Genomic DNA, 13146 nt, shown 5'->3' on the forward strand with positions numbered 1-13146 from the left:
CCCGCCTCTCAATTGTCAATCAACAAGTGTACAGGTTCCTGAGCCTATTGGGCTCTATCATACCTACACTTGAAACTGTGTATGGAGTCAGCCTCTAAGCAAGTGCTCCTTTAGTTAAGTTCCAGATTCACATACGTGAACAGCAATTAGTTGCAATTATGTATAGATATATGTATAATACATGGCCAGTATCAACCCAGGAAGTGTTTATGCAACATTTCATGTATAGGGACACTCCAGGGAGGGTGTGCTTGCTCGTTCTTATATATCAACCCTGAAATCAATCCTGCAATTGCATACTGTAGACAGGTCCTTCCCGCCTCTGTAGACACCGGATTACTGGCCTGTTTATGGTGGTTCAGCTGTGGTAATTAGACCCCTGGTTTTGACTGAAAGCCAATTTACTGATTAGACAGAAACTCAATTAGAGGTTTAGACCGGAGCCCAATTAATAATTTAGATAGTAAGCGAATTGATAGTTTAGACAGGATCCCGTTAATGGTTTAAACAGGAACTTAATGGTTTAAACAGGAACTTAATGGCTTAAACAGGAACTTAATGGTTTAAACAGGAACTTAATAGTTTAAACAGGAACTTAATGGTTTAAACAGGAACTTAATGGCTTAAACAGGAACTTAATGGTTTAAACAGGAACTTAATGGTTTAGACAACAGATAGTTTCGAAAGTTGTGATGGTTTGAGTTCTTGATTATGGATAGTAAGAACTATTAAGTACAGCTGCATATAGAACAGGTGTGAAGGCGCCTCCTTAGTTCACAGTCTTGAGTAACACGAGCGTGACCTTGATGCCCCCCCCCCCTAGATGACCTCTCGTTAGGTACGTGACCTGTGACCTAGCGGGAGGGTCATCCACCGGTTCAAGACGTTTCTGATATTGTGGTACAAGGTCAACGTCGAAGTGTAAGGAGAGGGACGGTCCACGGAGGGGAGGGAGCGGGGAGAAGAGAGGGTGTAGGGAAAGGGAAGAAGGTAGGGGATTGGGGAGGTGACGGGGAGTAGCGGTGAAACCGGTTTGCATGAGACAAATGCCGGGAGAGGACGTGTGCTGGACCGCTGATTGTCGCAGACACTGTGGACATGGTCGCCACCGCTTGAGGACAGCATGCTGGGGGAAAACCATAAGTAAACTACAGATGGAACTAAGTGCAGCGCAAGAGGAGATGAAACACCTAATAACAAGACCTCCTCAGACTCAGGCCCAGGCAACCAACCCCCAGGTAGCGGGGGGGGGGGATATAGCAATGGTAGGGATCCCTAAATTGGGTGTCACATTTGCTGAAATGCTGAGGAAGAGCCCAGAGGCCAAGTCCACAGTCAAGGAAGTTGCAATGAAAGCAGTAACTTCACGGGAGGCAGCAAGATGCACGAGTCAGCTAAGGGAAAGGAAAAGAGCTGTAGTCATGGTAGGTATTAAGGAACAAGAAGGTTCCAAGCAGGAAGAATGGAGGGCTAAGGACAAAGCAGCAGTGTCAGGGATACTGAAGGAGATATAAATGGAAGGGGCGGAGCAATGCATAGAAAAGTTTTTCCAGATTGGCCAGTACAAGGACAAAAAGCGATTGATCAAGGTAGTATTCAGGAACGAGGCCATCAAAGAGTGCAGTCCTAGTACATCCTAGTACAAAAGAGCAAACTGCAGTATGCAGGGAAATACAAAGACGTATTCCTTCAGAGGGACACGACCAGGGACGAGATACTGCAGGCAGCAGATGAAAGAAAAGACACAGGATGAGTGAAGGGAGGCAGGGAACCTCAGCTTCCAACCCAACAATTCCAACGGGGAGTGGGGAACCCCAAACCAGCAATTCATTAGAATCCATGGTTCAATCAGGAATGTATGGTAGCTAAGCAACTGAGTACAAGAACAAGGAGAAACTACAGGAATAACAGAACACCAGAGTGCCAGAAATGAGTACCTCAGAGTGAGATTAGAAGCAGAGACAGTATGAAAATGACATTGCGAGTAAAGCCAAGACCAAACCAAAACTCCACCACAACCAAATCAGAAAGAAAACAGCAGTGAAGGAACAAGTGATGAAACTGAGAAAAGGGGAGAACAGAAACACAGATAAAGACAAGGAGGTGTGTGAAGAACTCAACAAGATATTCCAGGAGGTCTTCACAATAGAACAAGGAGAGGTCCCTGCACTAAATGAGGAGGCAAACCAAGCAACCTTCGAGGAATTTGACCTCACTAGTGAGATCAAAAGGAATCTGTTGGAGCTGAATGTGACAAAGGGTGTTGGGCCTGACAGAATCTCACCTTGGATACTGAAAGGGGGTGCAGAGACACTAAGTGTGCCGCTCTCTATGGTATATAACAGGTCACTGGGAACAGGAGACCTACCGGAAAGCTGGAAGACAGCTAATGTAATCCCAATATACAAAAAGGGTGACAGACAAGAGGCACTGAACTACAGGCCAGTTTCCCTAACTTGTATACCCCATCTTGTATAACTCCCTAACTTGTATACCCCATCATGTATAACTTATATAACTTGTATACCCCATCATGTATAACTTATATAACTTGTATACCCCATAACTTGTATAACTCCATTACCATGCAAGGTGATGGAGAAGATCGTGAGAAAAAGGCTCGTAGAGCATCTGGAGGGAAATAGCTTTGTAACACACCACCAGCATGGGTTCAGGGATGGTAAATCGTGCCTCACTGGCTTGATAGTATTCTATGACCAAGCAACAAAAATTAGGCAAGAAAGAGAAGGGTGGGCAGACTGTATTTTCTTGGTCTGTCAGAAGGCCTTTGACACAGTACCCCATAAGAGGCTGTTACAGAAGTTGGAGCAACAGGCAGGAGTAAAAGGGAAGGTGCTCCAGTGGATAAGGGAGTATCTAAGCAACAGGAAACAGCGAGTAACTGTGAGGGGGAGACATCAGAGTGGCGAGATGTCACCAGCGGAGCCCCACAGGGCTCAGTACTTGGACCCATCCTGGTTCAAATATATTTAAACGATCCTCCAGAGGGTATAGACTCATTCCTCTCAATGTTTGCTGATGATGCAAAAATTATGTAAAGAATCAAGACAGATGAAGATAGACAGAGACTACAGGACGACCTGGACAAACTGGAGGAATGGTCTAGAAAATGGCTACTTAAGTTCAACTCAGGAAAGTATAAAGTAATGAAATTAGGTGAAGAAAGCAGGAGGATGAACACAAGGTACCATCTGGGAGGTGAAATCCTACAACAGTCAAATAGAGAGAAAGATCTTGGGGTTGATATCACACCGATCCTGTCCCCAGAAACCCACATCAGAAGAATATCATCAGCGGCATATGCTAGATTGGCCCACATAAGAACTGCCTTTATAATCTTATGTAAGGAATCGTTCAGGACCCTGTATACCACGTATATAAGACCAATCCTGGAGTATGAAGCTACAGTCTGGAGTCACTACCTAGTTAAACACAGGACAAAGTAAGAGAAGATTCAGAGGTACGCCATCAGACTAATCCAAGAACTGAGAGGTATGAGCTACGAGGAAAGACTACGGGAGATAAACTTCACGTCCCTGGAAGACAGAAAAGCAAGGCGAGACATGATAACCACTTACAAAATTCTCAGAGGAATTGACAGGGAGGACAAACACTGTTGCACGGGTGAAGCACGGACAAGGGGACACAGGTGGAAGCTGAGTACCCAAATGAGCCACAGAGACACTATCTTGAGGTTATCTTGAGATGATTTCGGAGCTTTTTAGTGTCCCCCTCGACCAGGCTAGAAGAAACTTTTTCATTGTCAGAGTAGTTAACGGATGGAATGCATTAGGCAGTGATGTGGTGGAGGCTGACTCCATACACAGTTTCAAATGTAGATATGATAGAGCCCAATAGGCTCAGGAACCTGTACACCAGTTGATTGACAGTTCAGAGGCGGGACCAAAGAGCCAGAGTCCAACCCTCACAAACACAACAAGATGAATACAAAGAGGTGAGTACACGGTCAGCAGTACTGGAGGCCACAAATGAGAGGGACTCAGGTACCACCCATTGTTGTGGGGTCGTGCTTGCCTCTCCTCACATGAATGAGATTCATCTGTTAACATATTCCAGGGAGTGAGGCCCCGATGGTGCCCCGGGCACGATGACCTGACCAAGTCCTCAGGTGCTGGCCCCACTGTGTCATCCTTCCCTGCATCCTGCATCCTGTAGTGCTGGGGGATACCACGGTGTTTGTGACTGTGTGATGGTGTTTGTGACTGTGTGACGGGTTTGTGATGGTGTTACGGTGTTTTGTGACGGTGTTTGTGACGGTGTGATGGTGTTTGTGACTGTGTGACGGGTTTGTGATGGTGTTACGGTGTTTTGTGACGGTGTTTGTGACTGTGTGACGGGGTTTGTGATGGTGTGACGGTGTTTGTGACAGTGTGCCGGTGTTTGTGACTGTGTGACGGTGTTTGTGAGTATTACAGTGACGTTTTGTGCCGGTGTTTGTGACGGTGTGACAGTGTTTGTGACGGTGCTTGTGACTGTGTGCCGGTGTTTGTGACGGTGCTTGTGACTGTGTGCCGGTGTTTGTGACGGTGTGACAGTGTTTGTGACTGTGTGACGGTGTTTGTGAGTATTACAGTGTTTTGTGCCGGTGTTTGTGACTATTACAGTGTTTTGTGACGGTGTTTGTGACTATTACAGTGTTTTGTGACGGTGTTTGTGACAGTGTTTGTGACTGTGTGACGGTGTTTTGTGCCGGTGTTTGTGACGGTGTGACGTGTTTGTGACGGTGTGACGTGTTTGTGACGGTGTGACGTGTTTGTGACGGTGTGACGTGTTTGTGACGGTGTGACGTGTTTGTGACGGTGTTTGTGACGGTGTGACGTGTTTGTGACGGTGTGACGGTGTTTGTGACTGTGTGACGGTGTTTTGTGCCGGTGTTTGTGACGGTGTGACGTGTTTGTGACGGTGTTTGTGATTGTGTGACGGTGTGATGGTGTTTGTGACGGTATGACGCTGTTTGTGACGGTGTGCCGGTGTTTGTGACGGTGTGCCGGTGTTTGTGACGGTGTGCCGGTGTTTGTGACGGTGTGCCGGTGTTTGTGACGGTGTGCCGGTGTTTGTGACTGTGTGACGGTGTTTGTGACGATGTGACGGTGTTTTGTGCAGGTGTTTGTGACTGTGTGACGGTGTTTGTGACTGTGTGACGGTGTTTGTGACTGTGTGACGGTGTTTGTGACTGTGTGACGGTGTTTGTGACTGTGTGACGGTGTTTGTGACTGTGTGACGGTGTTTGTGACTGTGTGACGGTGTTTGTGACTGTGTGACGGTGTTTGTGACTGTGTGACGGTGTTTTTGACGGTGTTTGTGACTGTGTTACGGTGTTACGGTGTTTGTGACTGTATTACGGTGTCTGTGATACGGTGTTTTGTAACTGTTACGGTGATTGTGACTGTTACGGTGTTTTGTGACTGTGTTACGGTGTGACGGTGTTGTGTGACTGCGTCACGACGGCGTGATTATAATATTGTGTCATGATGACATGAAGATGACGTAAGCGCTGCTGTGCAATGCATCACGTGACGAAGTTGTACTTTAAAGATGCAATATTGCAAATATTTAGCCAAACGAAACGTACGAGCCCAAGCAACCCACCTAACCTATTGCAACCGATGCATAGAAAACGTCAATATTATGGTGCTTTAATTTTTCAGCTAACACGTCGCTATTTTGACGGATTGGTTGATTCTAAAAGCAAAAAAAAATACGAAGTATTAGTTAAGGGAACCGGTTGCAAGTCCCACACCGGGCCCTGATATTACAGTTATCAAAACTAGTTAAGATTAACATTTTCTTCGTGTCAGGGTGAGTTGAGAATGTCCAGCAGACCCCTGATGGCTCAGGTTCCGGATTAGCGAGAGACGAGTTCGGGTTAGCGAGACCAGTGTTCGGGTTAGCGAGGCCGTGTTCGGGTTAGCGAGATGGTGTTCGGGTTAGCGAGACCAGTGTTCGGATTAGCGAGACCAGTGTTCGGGTCAGCGAGACCAGTGTTCGGGTTAGCGAGGCCGTGTTCGGGTTAGCGAGGCCGTGTTCGGGTTAGCGAGGCCGTGTTCGGGTTAGCGAGACCAGTGTTCGGGTTAGCGAGACCAGTGTTCGGGTTAGCAAGACCAATGTTTTTGTTAGTGCAACCAATGTTCAGGTTGGCGAGACCAGTGTTCGGGTTAGCAAGACCAATGTTCGGGTTAGCGAGACCAGTGTTCGGGTTAGCGAGACCAAGTGTTCGGGTTAGCGAGATGGTGTTCGGGTTAACGAGACGGTGTTCGGGTTAGCGAGACCAGTGTTTGGGTTAGCGAGACCAAGTGTTCGGGTTAGCGAGATGGTGTTCGGGTTAACGAGACGGTGTTCGGGTTAGCGAGACCAGTGTTCGGGTTAGCGAGATCTATGAGGATTGGGTCAGATCGAGGCCTTAACCGTAGCCAAGCTTCACTCTACCACAGCACACTGAACCCGGTGAACTGCCAGAAGCCAGGTCAGGATTCACCAACTACTTATACGAGTCCACCTACGAGACCTGTGCATTTTCTCTCAATCATTGCCACTCAGTCTAGAGTTATTAAACTGATTACAAGCGTGTAAAATCTGAGAGGTGTCTCTGGACCCAAGATTATATTGTTATAAACAACCTCGTAGCACTTCGGACCTCCAAAAACTGCTTAATATATTCAAACTAAATCGCCATGAAAAAAGATGTACAGATTTCATAAGTGTATATTTAGATGCTTAATAAATCTTAGCCCTGGGTAAGGAACTTGCTTAATCCCAAGAATTCAATAAGGTTAGGAACCTGATTTATCCCAAGAAGATTTAAATATTTATTTTATATATATATATGGGGGGGGGGGGTCCAGAGAACCAAGTTGGATTCCATTGCACTGCCTCAATATCTTCTCCTCGGTACTTCACGTATTATTAGTGATCTTGTGGAGGGAACAAACAGCCGACTGTTCCTTCCTTGGTACGCCAATGCCCTCAAAAACACCGTATGTGCATGAAAACAAACATCTTCGTGCAGTGAAGTGCACCACGAAGCATCCACCCGAACCGACCCGCATCTGGTACAAGTGGCAGAAACTGAACCTATCCCCCCAAACCTGACAAACAGGTACTCCGCACCTAAGGTAAAGGGCACGGAAAATACTTCGACCGGTTGGGTGGATGTGGTGGCCAGGAGCCCGGAGGCCAGCCACAGTGACAAGTGGCGGAGATCATATGCTCCTCTCACGGCCTCAACGCCAACCTCCTTCCACCTCTATCTGTGGTGGGAGCGAGGCAAACCACGCCGGTATTTAGCTCTGGTTGTAGTGGATCTTCAATCCTTTGTATAATTTTTGCCCGAAACGCATTGCGTAATAGTGGCTTTAGGCATTGTATGTACTAGCTCTATCTATATATCAATCCATTAATGTAACATCACTTGTATGTATGTACCTTACCTGAATAAACATATTTATTTATATTTATTAATTACGGTGTGTAAATGTTGGTATTAAGAGTGAGGGAATGGAGGGATTTATTTAGGGGGGGGGGGGTATAGTCGACCTTGAGGTGACGTCACGATCACAGATGGTAAATATGGGGGGAAATGACGTTATTGTAACACAGGATCAACGTTGTTTAACCGTTTTCAAGCATATTATGGACTAAACAAGCTCGAGTGACTAATTAGCGGTGATCCTACGTGGGATTAAACGCTTTTGAAGTATATTTTGTTCAAGAACAAGCTCGTTGTAACGTTTGCTCAACGTTGGATCAACGTTATTTACGTTGATTCATTGTTAAATCAACGTCATTTGGCCGGGGGTGAGCTGTCCGACCAGTCAAGACAGATCTGAGTGCCGCAGGGGGCGGCGGTCCACATTCCTCACCCGCCATGTCCTTATTTCACCTTAAAACTTCTTCTTAAACTTTCAGTTCGAATGACATTTCTAACTATTTATCGCACATTTCCGGTCAAGACTTTGTGCTCGTTTGAACGAAAAGCGAAGTAGTTGTTGACCGAATGTTGTGGTCAGAGTAGTGTAGCCTCTTACACATTTAACTACCTTGTTACAACGTTGCCTCAAAGCAACGAGAGTAAAAGTAACGTCGTAGTTGCGTTGTTTATGTGCTGGGGGACAACTTTGGAGTGGGTGGAGAAGTTATTTAGAAATTTAATCTTACGCTGTTTGTGGCGAGAGGGGAGGGGGAGGGGGGTTTACTGGGGTGAAGGGGGGGGGTGATGGGGGTGACGGGGGTGATGGGGGTGAAGGGGGTGATGGGGTGGAGGGGGGAGGTGCTATACCAAGGTGCACTCACACAACATATGATCAGGTGACGAGGTTCAGTTACTAGGTCGGTGTGGAGTCGGTCAAGTCAGGTCATTGGCCCTCAACCAGCAGTCATTTACCGCCTCCCCCCCTCCACCCCTCTCTGTCTCTCTCTCTCTCTCTCTCTCTCTCTCTCTCTCTCCTCTCTCTCTCTCTCTCATCTCTCTCTCTCTCTCTCTCTCTCTCTCTCTCTCTCTCTCTCTCTTTCTCTCATTGATCTCTTATTATCTCTCTTTCCTGTCTATCTATTCTTTGTTACTCCTCCCATTCTTGTGGTGGTGATGGTTAATAGCGCAGTCGGGTCACAACTGAAAGGACCAGGGTTAAATTCCCGCCACAGGATAGACGACGATTGGGAACAATTACTGTCACCTGATGGCTCTGTTCACCTAGAAATAAATAGATACTTGAGACTTTGGCAACTGTTGTGAGTTTAATCCCATGGGACAGGTCAGTTGATGGCCTCGGGAGGGGCCTCGATAAGCTTACCAACTTTGAATATGAAACTATATTAAATCAATACAATGGGATCGAACTCCAGAACGCCAGAGGTGACGCTGATTGATAGTTGATAACGTCGATTCTACGTCGAATTTACGTTACTCTTGGCCATATTTACTCATAGAGTTATTACGTTCTTGTGACTTCATTGTGCTTAACTAACTTCACACACACACACACACACTGGTTGAGAGGCGGGACCAAAGAGCCAGAGCTCAACCCCCGCAAGCACAACTAGGTGATTACACACACACACACACACACTGGGACCTGACGGCTGAGCGGACAACACTCGGGAATCGTAGTCCCCCTGGAAACACAAACCGTAAGTGTCTTTATTTTCCGCATGTTACAACTTGTAATAAAGATGTTACATCTTGGCTTAACGTGTTTATGACGTATTAGAAAGTTGTTACAACTTGCTGTATTGGTTGTTATAACTGGTTAGGAGGTGTTCAAACTTGTTTGAACGTTGTACCAACGTCGTAGTTTCGGTGTGTGTTTGGCGAGCCTAGGGGTCCGGGGATCGATCCCCTGCGAAGGCGGAAAAAATGAACACTTTCACCCTAATGACCCCTGTTCACCTAGCAGTAAATAGGTACCTGGGAGTTAGACAGCTGCTACGGGCTGCTTCCTGTGTGTGTGTGTGTGTGTGTGTGTGTGTGTGTGTGTGTGTGTGTGTGTGTGTGTGTGTGTGTGTGTGTGTGTGTGTGTGTGTGCAACCTGTCCTCTTAAAAATAACGTCGCTTTTGGCCGTTTTTGCACGTATGGCCGAAAGTGGACGTAATTTGAAAATGAAAAAAAATGAAGATAAATTTTGTATTTTTTTTTTTTCAACAACAGCAAGTTAAGGGTCCTCTGGTAGGTTAGGTGGGCAGGAAATTCTCATAAAGTTTCAAATTTGTATGAAAAATGTTATTTGAAAGTTTCCTCTCCTAACCTTTCTGAGTAGGCCGGACGACTCAAACAGAAAACGGGACAGTACGTCACTTTTGTGAGTCGATTTCATTTCAAATTACGTCCAAATTTGGCCATAGCGCGCATACCAGCCAAAAGTGACGTTATTTGTAAGAGGACGGGTTGGAGACAGAGTGCCGGCGAGCAACCTTCAGGAGAGTTACCTCCCTGTTCATCCTTTCCGTGTTCCATCCGTCAAGCAAGTGTAGACCAGCCAGCGGTGCGGGTGACGGCCGGCCTACACTTACACCCGCACTGTGGCACCTGTGTTTGTAGCGGGTGTACTGGTGTCTCTTCCACTCACCTGCATGCGCTGGTACGCTCGAGGCTTAGCTCTCCAGCCCCGCCTCTTCTATCTCTGATAGGCAAATTCAAGGATATTTTATTCTTAGAGGCTCTTGGTGTAGTTTGTCCTGAAGTTGAGTGTTGTGTTCACCGGGTCATGTGTCCGTATCCCCGGGTCATGTGTCCGTATCCCCGGGTCATGTGTCCGTGTCCCCGGGTCATGTGTCCGTATCCCCGGGTCATGTGTCCGTATCCCCGGGTCATGTGTCCGTATCCCCGGGTCATGTGTCCGTATCCCCGGGTCATGTGTCCGTATCCCCGGGTCATGTGTCCGTATCCCCGGGTCATGTGTCCGTATCCCCGGGTCATGTGTCCGTATCCCCGGGTCATGTGTCCGTATCCCCGGGTCATGTGTCCGTATCACCGGGTCATGTGTCCGTATCCCCGGGTCATGTGTCCGTATCACCGGGTCATGTGTCCGTATCCCCGGGTCATGTGTTCGGAGCGTCCACCTGTGTCCTCTGGTCCTATTTGTCGATTCTATCAATTGCTTGCAATATTCTCGTTGGCGCAGTGGTAAAACATTCGCCCCCCCCCCCCGCGCTTCGCAAGCGATTTGACCTGGGTTCGTATCCTGGCTGGGGAGGATTGTGTGTGTGAGTGTGTGTGTGTGTACGCAGCCCGTCCTCCAAACAAAGATCCAAAAGTGATTCCATGCACCCGCCAAACTCCCTGTTTATGAATGAAAAGCGGTTTACACACGACTCACAACTGCTGACGTTCGAACATATCCGGAACAAGTGCTTCACTGACGAATTTTGTTCGAATCACATCGCTATAAATGCTTCACCCACGTACTACAAATACAAATAATCGCCAACAGAACCTAAACCCCTAACCTAACCTATCCTATGCCTATATATGCACAATATGCTAATATATTATAATATTAATTTATACTTGAGAAAATTCCCGTTTTGAATGAACAGTATGTTAAAATTTATGAATGCGTCTGTGGGGTCGACCGCTGGATGTAATGGACTTGAGTCGAGGACGGGTTGGTGTACGACCACGCCCCCCTCCCTTGCACGCACGGTTGCACGTGAGGGTGTGCACCAGCCTGCAACTCGTTGTGATTGTCTTGCAAGATAATCTTGAGACGAGGTGGAGAGGAGAAAAATGAGTGGGCTATTGACCCACACGAGGCAGCTCCTATTGGTCCATACGAGGCAGCTCCTATTGACCCACACGAGGCAGCTCCTATTGGTCCATACGAGGCAGCTCCTATTGACCCACACGAGGCAGCTCCTATTGGTCCATACGAGGCAGCTCCTATTGACCCACACGAGTCAGCTCCTATTGGTCCATACGAGGCAGCTCCTATTGACCCACACGAGGCAGCTCCTATTGGTCCATACGAGGCAGCTCCTATTGACCCACACGAGGCAGCTCCTATTTATATCCACCCAAACCCTTATGTCTAACCTGCGCTTGAAACAACGCAGCCATCTCACGGTTATATTATGTATACCAGGTAATTTCTTCCATGAGTCACCACTGGAACATATGACACACCAGTGGTGTATGTGTCCATACACCACTGGTGTATGTGTCCATACACCACTAGTGTATGTGTCCATACACAACTGGTGTATGTGTCCATACACCACTGGTGTATAACACTTATGCGATCTGACTACCTTGTATATCTTCTTCTAAGTATACTCTTAGGTCACAAACATACTAAAACATACTTTTTCCCGGAAGCCCGTGATCAGTTAGACTATTTTATACCCTACCCCCTCCCTTTCATTACGATTAGAAATACATAACGTTCTTGAATTGTCAAGTCCTGGACTTGATAAAGGTCCAGGACTTGCCAAGGGGTCCAGGACTTGAAAAAGGTCCAAGACCTGCCAAGGGGTCCAGGACTTGAAAAAGGTCCAAGACCTGCCAAGGGGTCCAGGACTTGATAAAGGTCCAGGACTTGCCAAGGAGTCCAGGACTTGATAAAGGTTCAGGACTTGCCAAGGGGTCCAGGACTTGATAAGGGTCCAGGACTTGCCAAGGGGTCCAGGACTTGATAAAGGTCCAGGACTTGCCAAGGGGTCCAGGACTTGATAACGGTCCAGGACTTGCCAAGGGGACCAGGACTTGATAAAGGTCCAGGACTTGCCAAGGGTTCCAGGACTTGATAAAGATCCAAGACCTACCAAGGGGCCCAGGACTTGATAAAGATCCAAGACCAACCAAGGGGTCCAGGACTTGATAAAGATCCAAGACCTACCAAGGGGTCCAGGACTTGATAAATGTCCAGGACTTGATAAAGATCCAAGACCTTCCAAGGGGTCCAGGACTTGATAAAGGTCCAAGACCTGCCAAGGGGTCCAGGACTTGATAAATGTCCAGGACTTGATAAAGGTCCAAGACCTTCCAAGGGGTCCAGGACTTGATAAAAGTCCAAGACCTACCAAGGTTTCCAGGACTTGATAAAGATCCAAGACCTACCAAGGGGTCCAGGACTTGATAAAGGTCCAAGACCTACCAAGGGGTCCAGGACTTGATAAAGGTCCAAGACCTACCAAGGGGTCCAGGACTTGATAAAGCTCCAAGACCTACCAAGGGGTCCAGGACTTGATAAAGGTCCAATACCTACCAAGAGGTCCAGGACTTGATAAAGATCCAAGATCTACCAAGGGGTCCAGGACTTGCCAATGGGTCCAGGACTTGCCAAGGGGTCCAGGACTTGCCAATGGGTCCAGGACTTGCCAAGGGGTCCAGGACTTGATAAAGATCCAAGACCTACCAAGGGGTCCAGGACTTGATAAAGATCCAAGACCTACCAAGGGGTCCAGGACTTGATAAAGGTCCAAGACCTACCAAGGGGTCCAGGACTTGATAAAGATCCAAGACCTGCCAAGGGGTCCAGGACTTGATAAAGATCCAAGACCTACCAACTAAGGGTCCACACCACATCACCGTCACCCCGCAAGACCGCGACGCCTGAGAAACCTGCCCGTTCCTCGGTGGCGCCCTTAGCCCTGACGAGGAGGAGGAGGAC

General features: G+C 47.5%; 1 protein-coding gene across 2 annotated transcripts in view; it reads right to left on the bottom strand.

Annotated features, from left to right (window-relative positions):
- Positions 1-13146, bottom strand: part of LOC123755912 (uncharacterized) — a 205395-nt gene that overhangs the window by 32452 nt on the left and 159797 nt on the right. The window lies entirely within an intron of this gene.

The sequence above is a fragment of the Procambarus clarkii genome, chromosome 43 (assembly GCF_040958095.1).
Source record: "Procambarus clarkii isolate CNS0578487 chromosome 43, FALCON_Pclarkii_2.0, whole genome shotgun sequence".
Taxonomy (NCBI): Eukaryota; Metazoa; Arthropoda; class Malacostraca; order Decapoda; family Cambaridae; genus Procambarus; species Procambarus clarkii.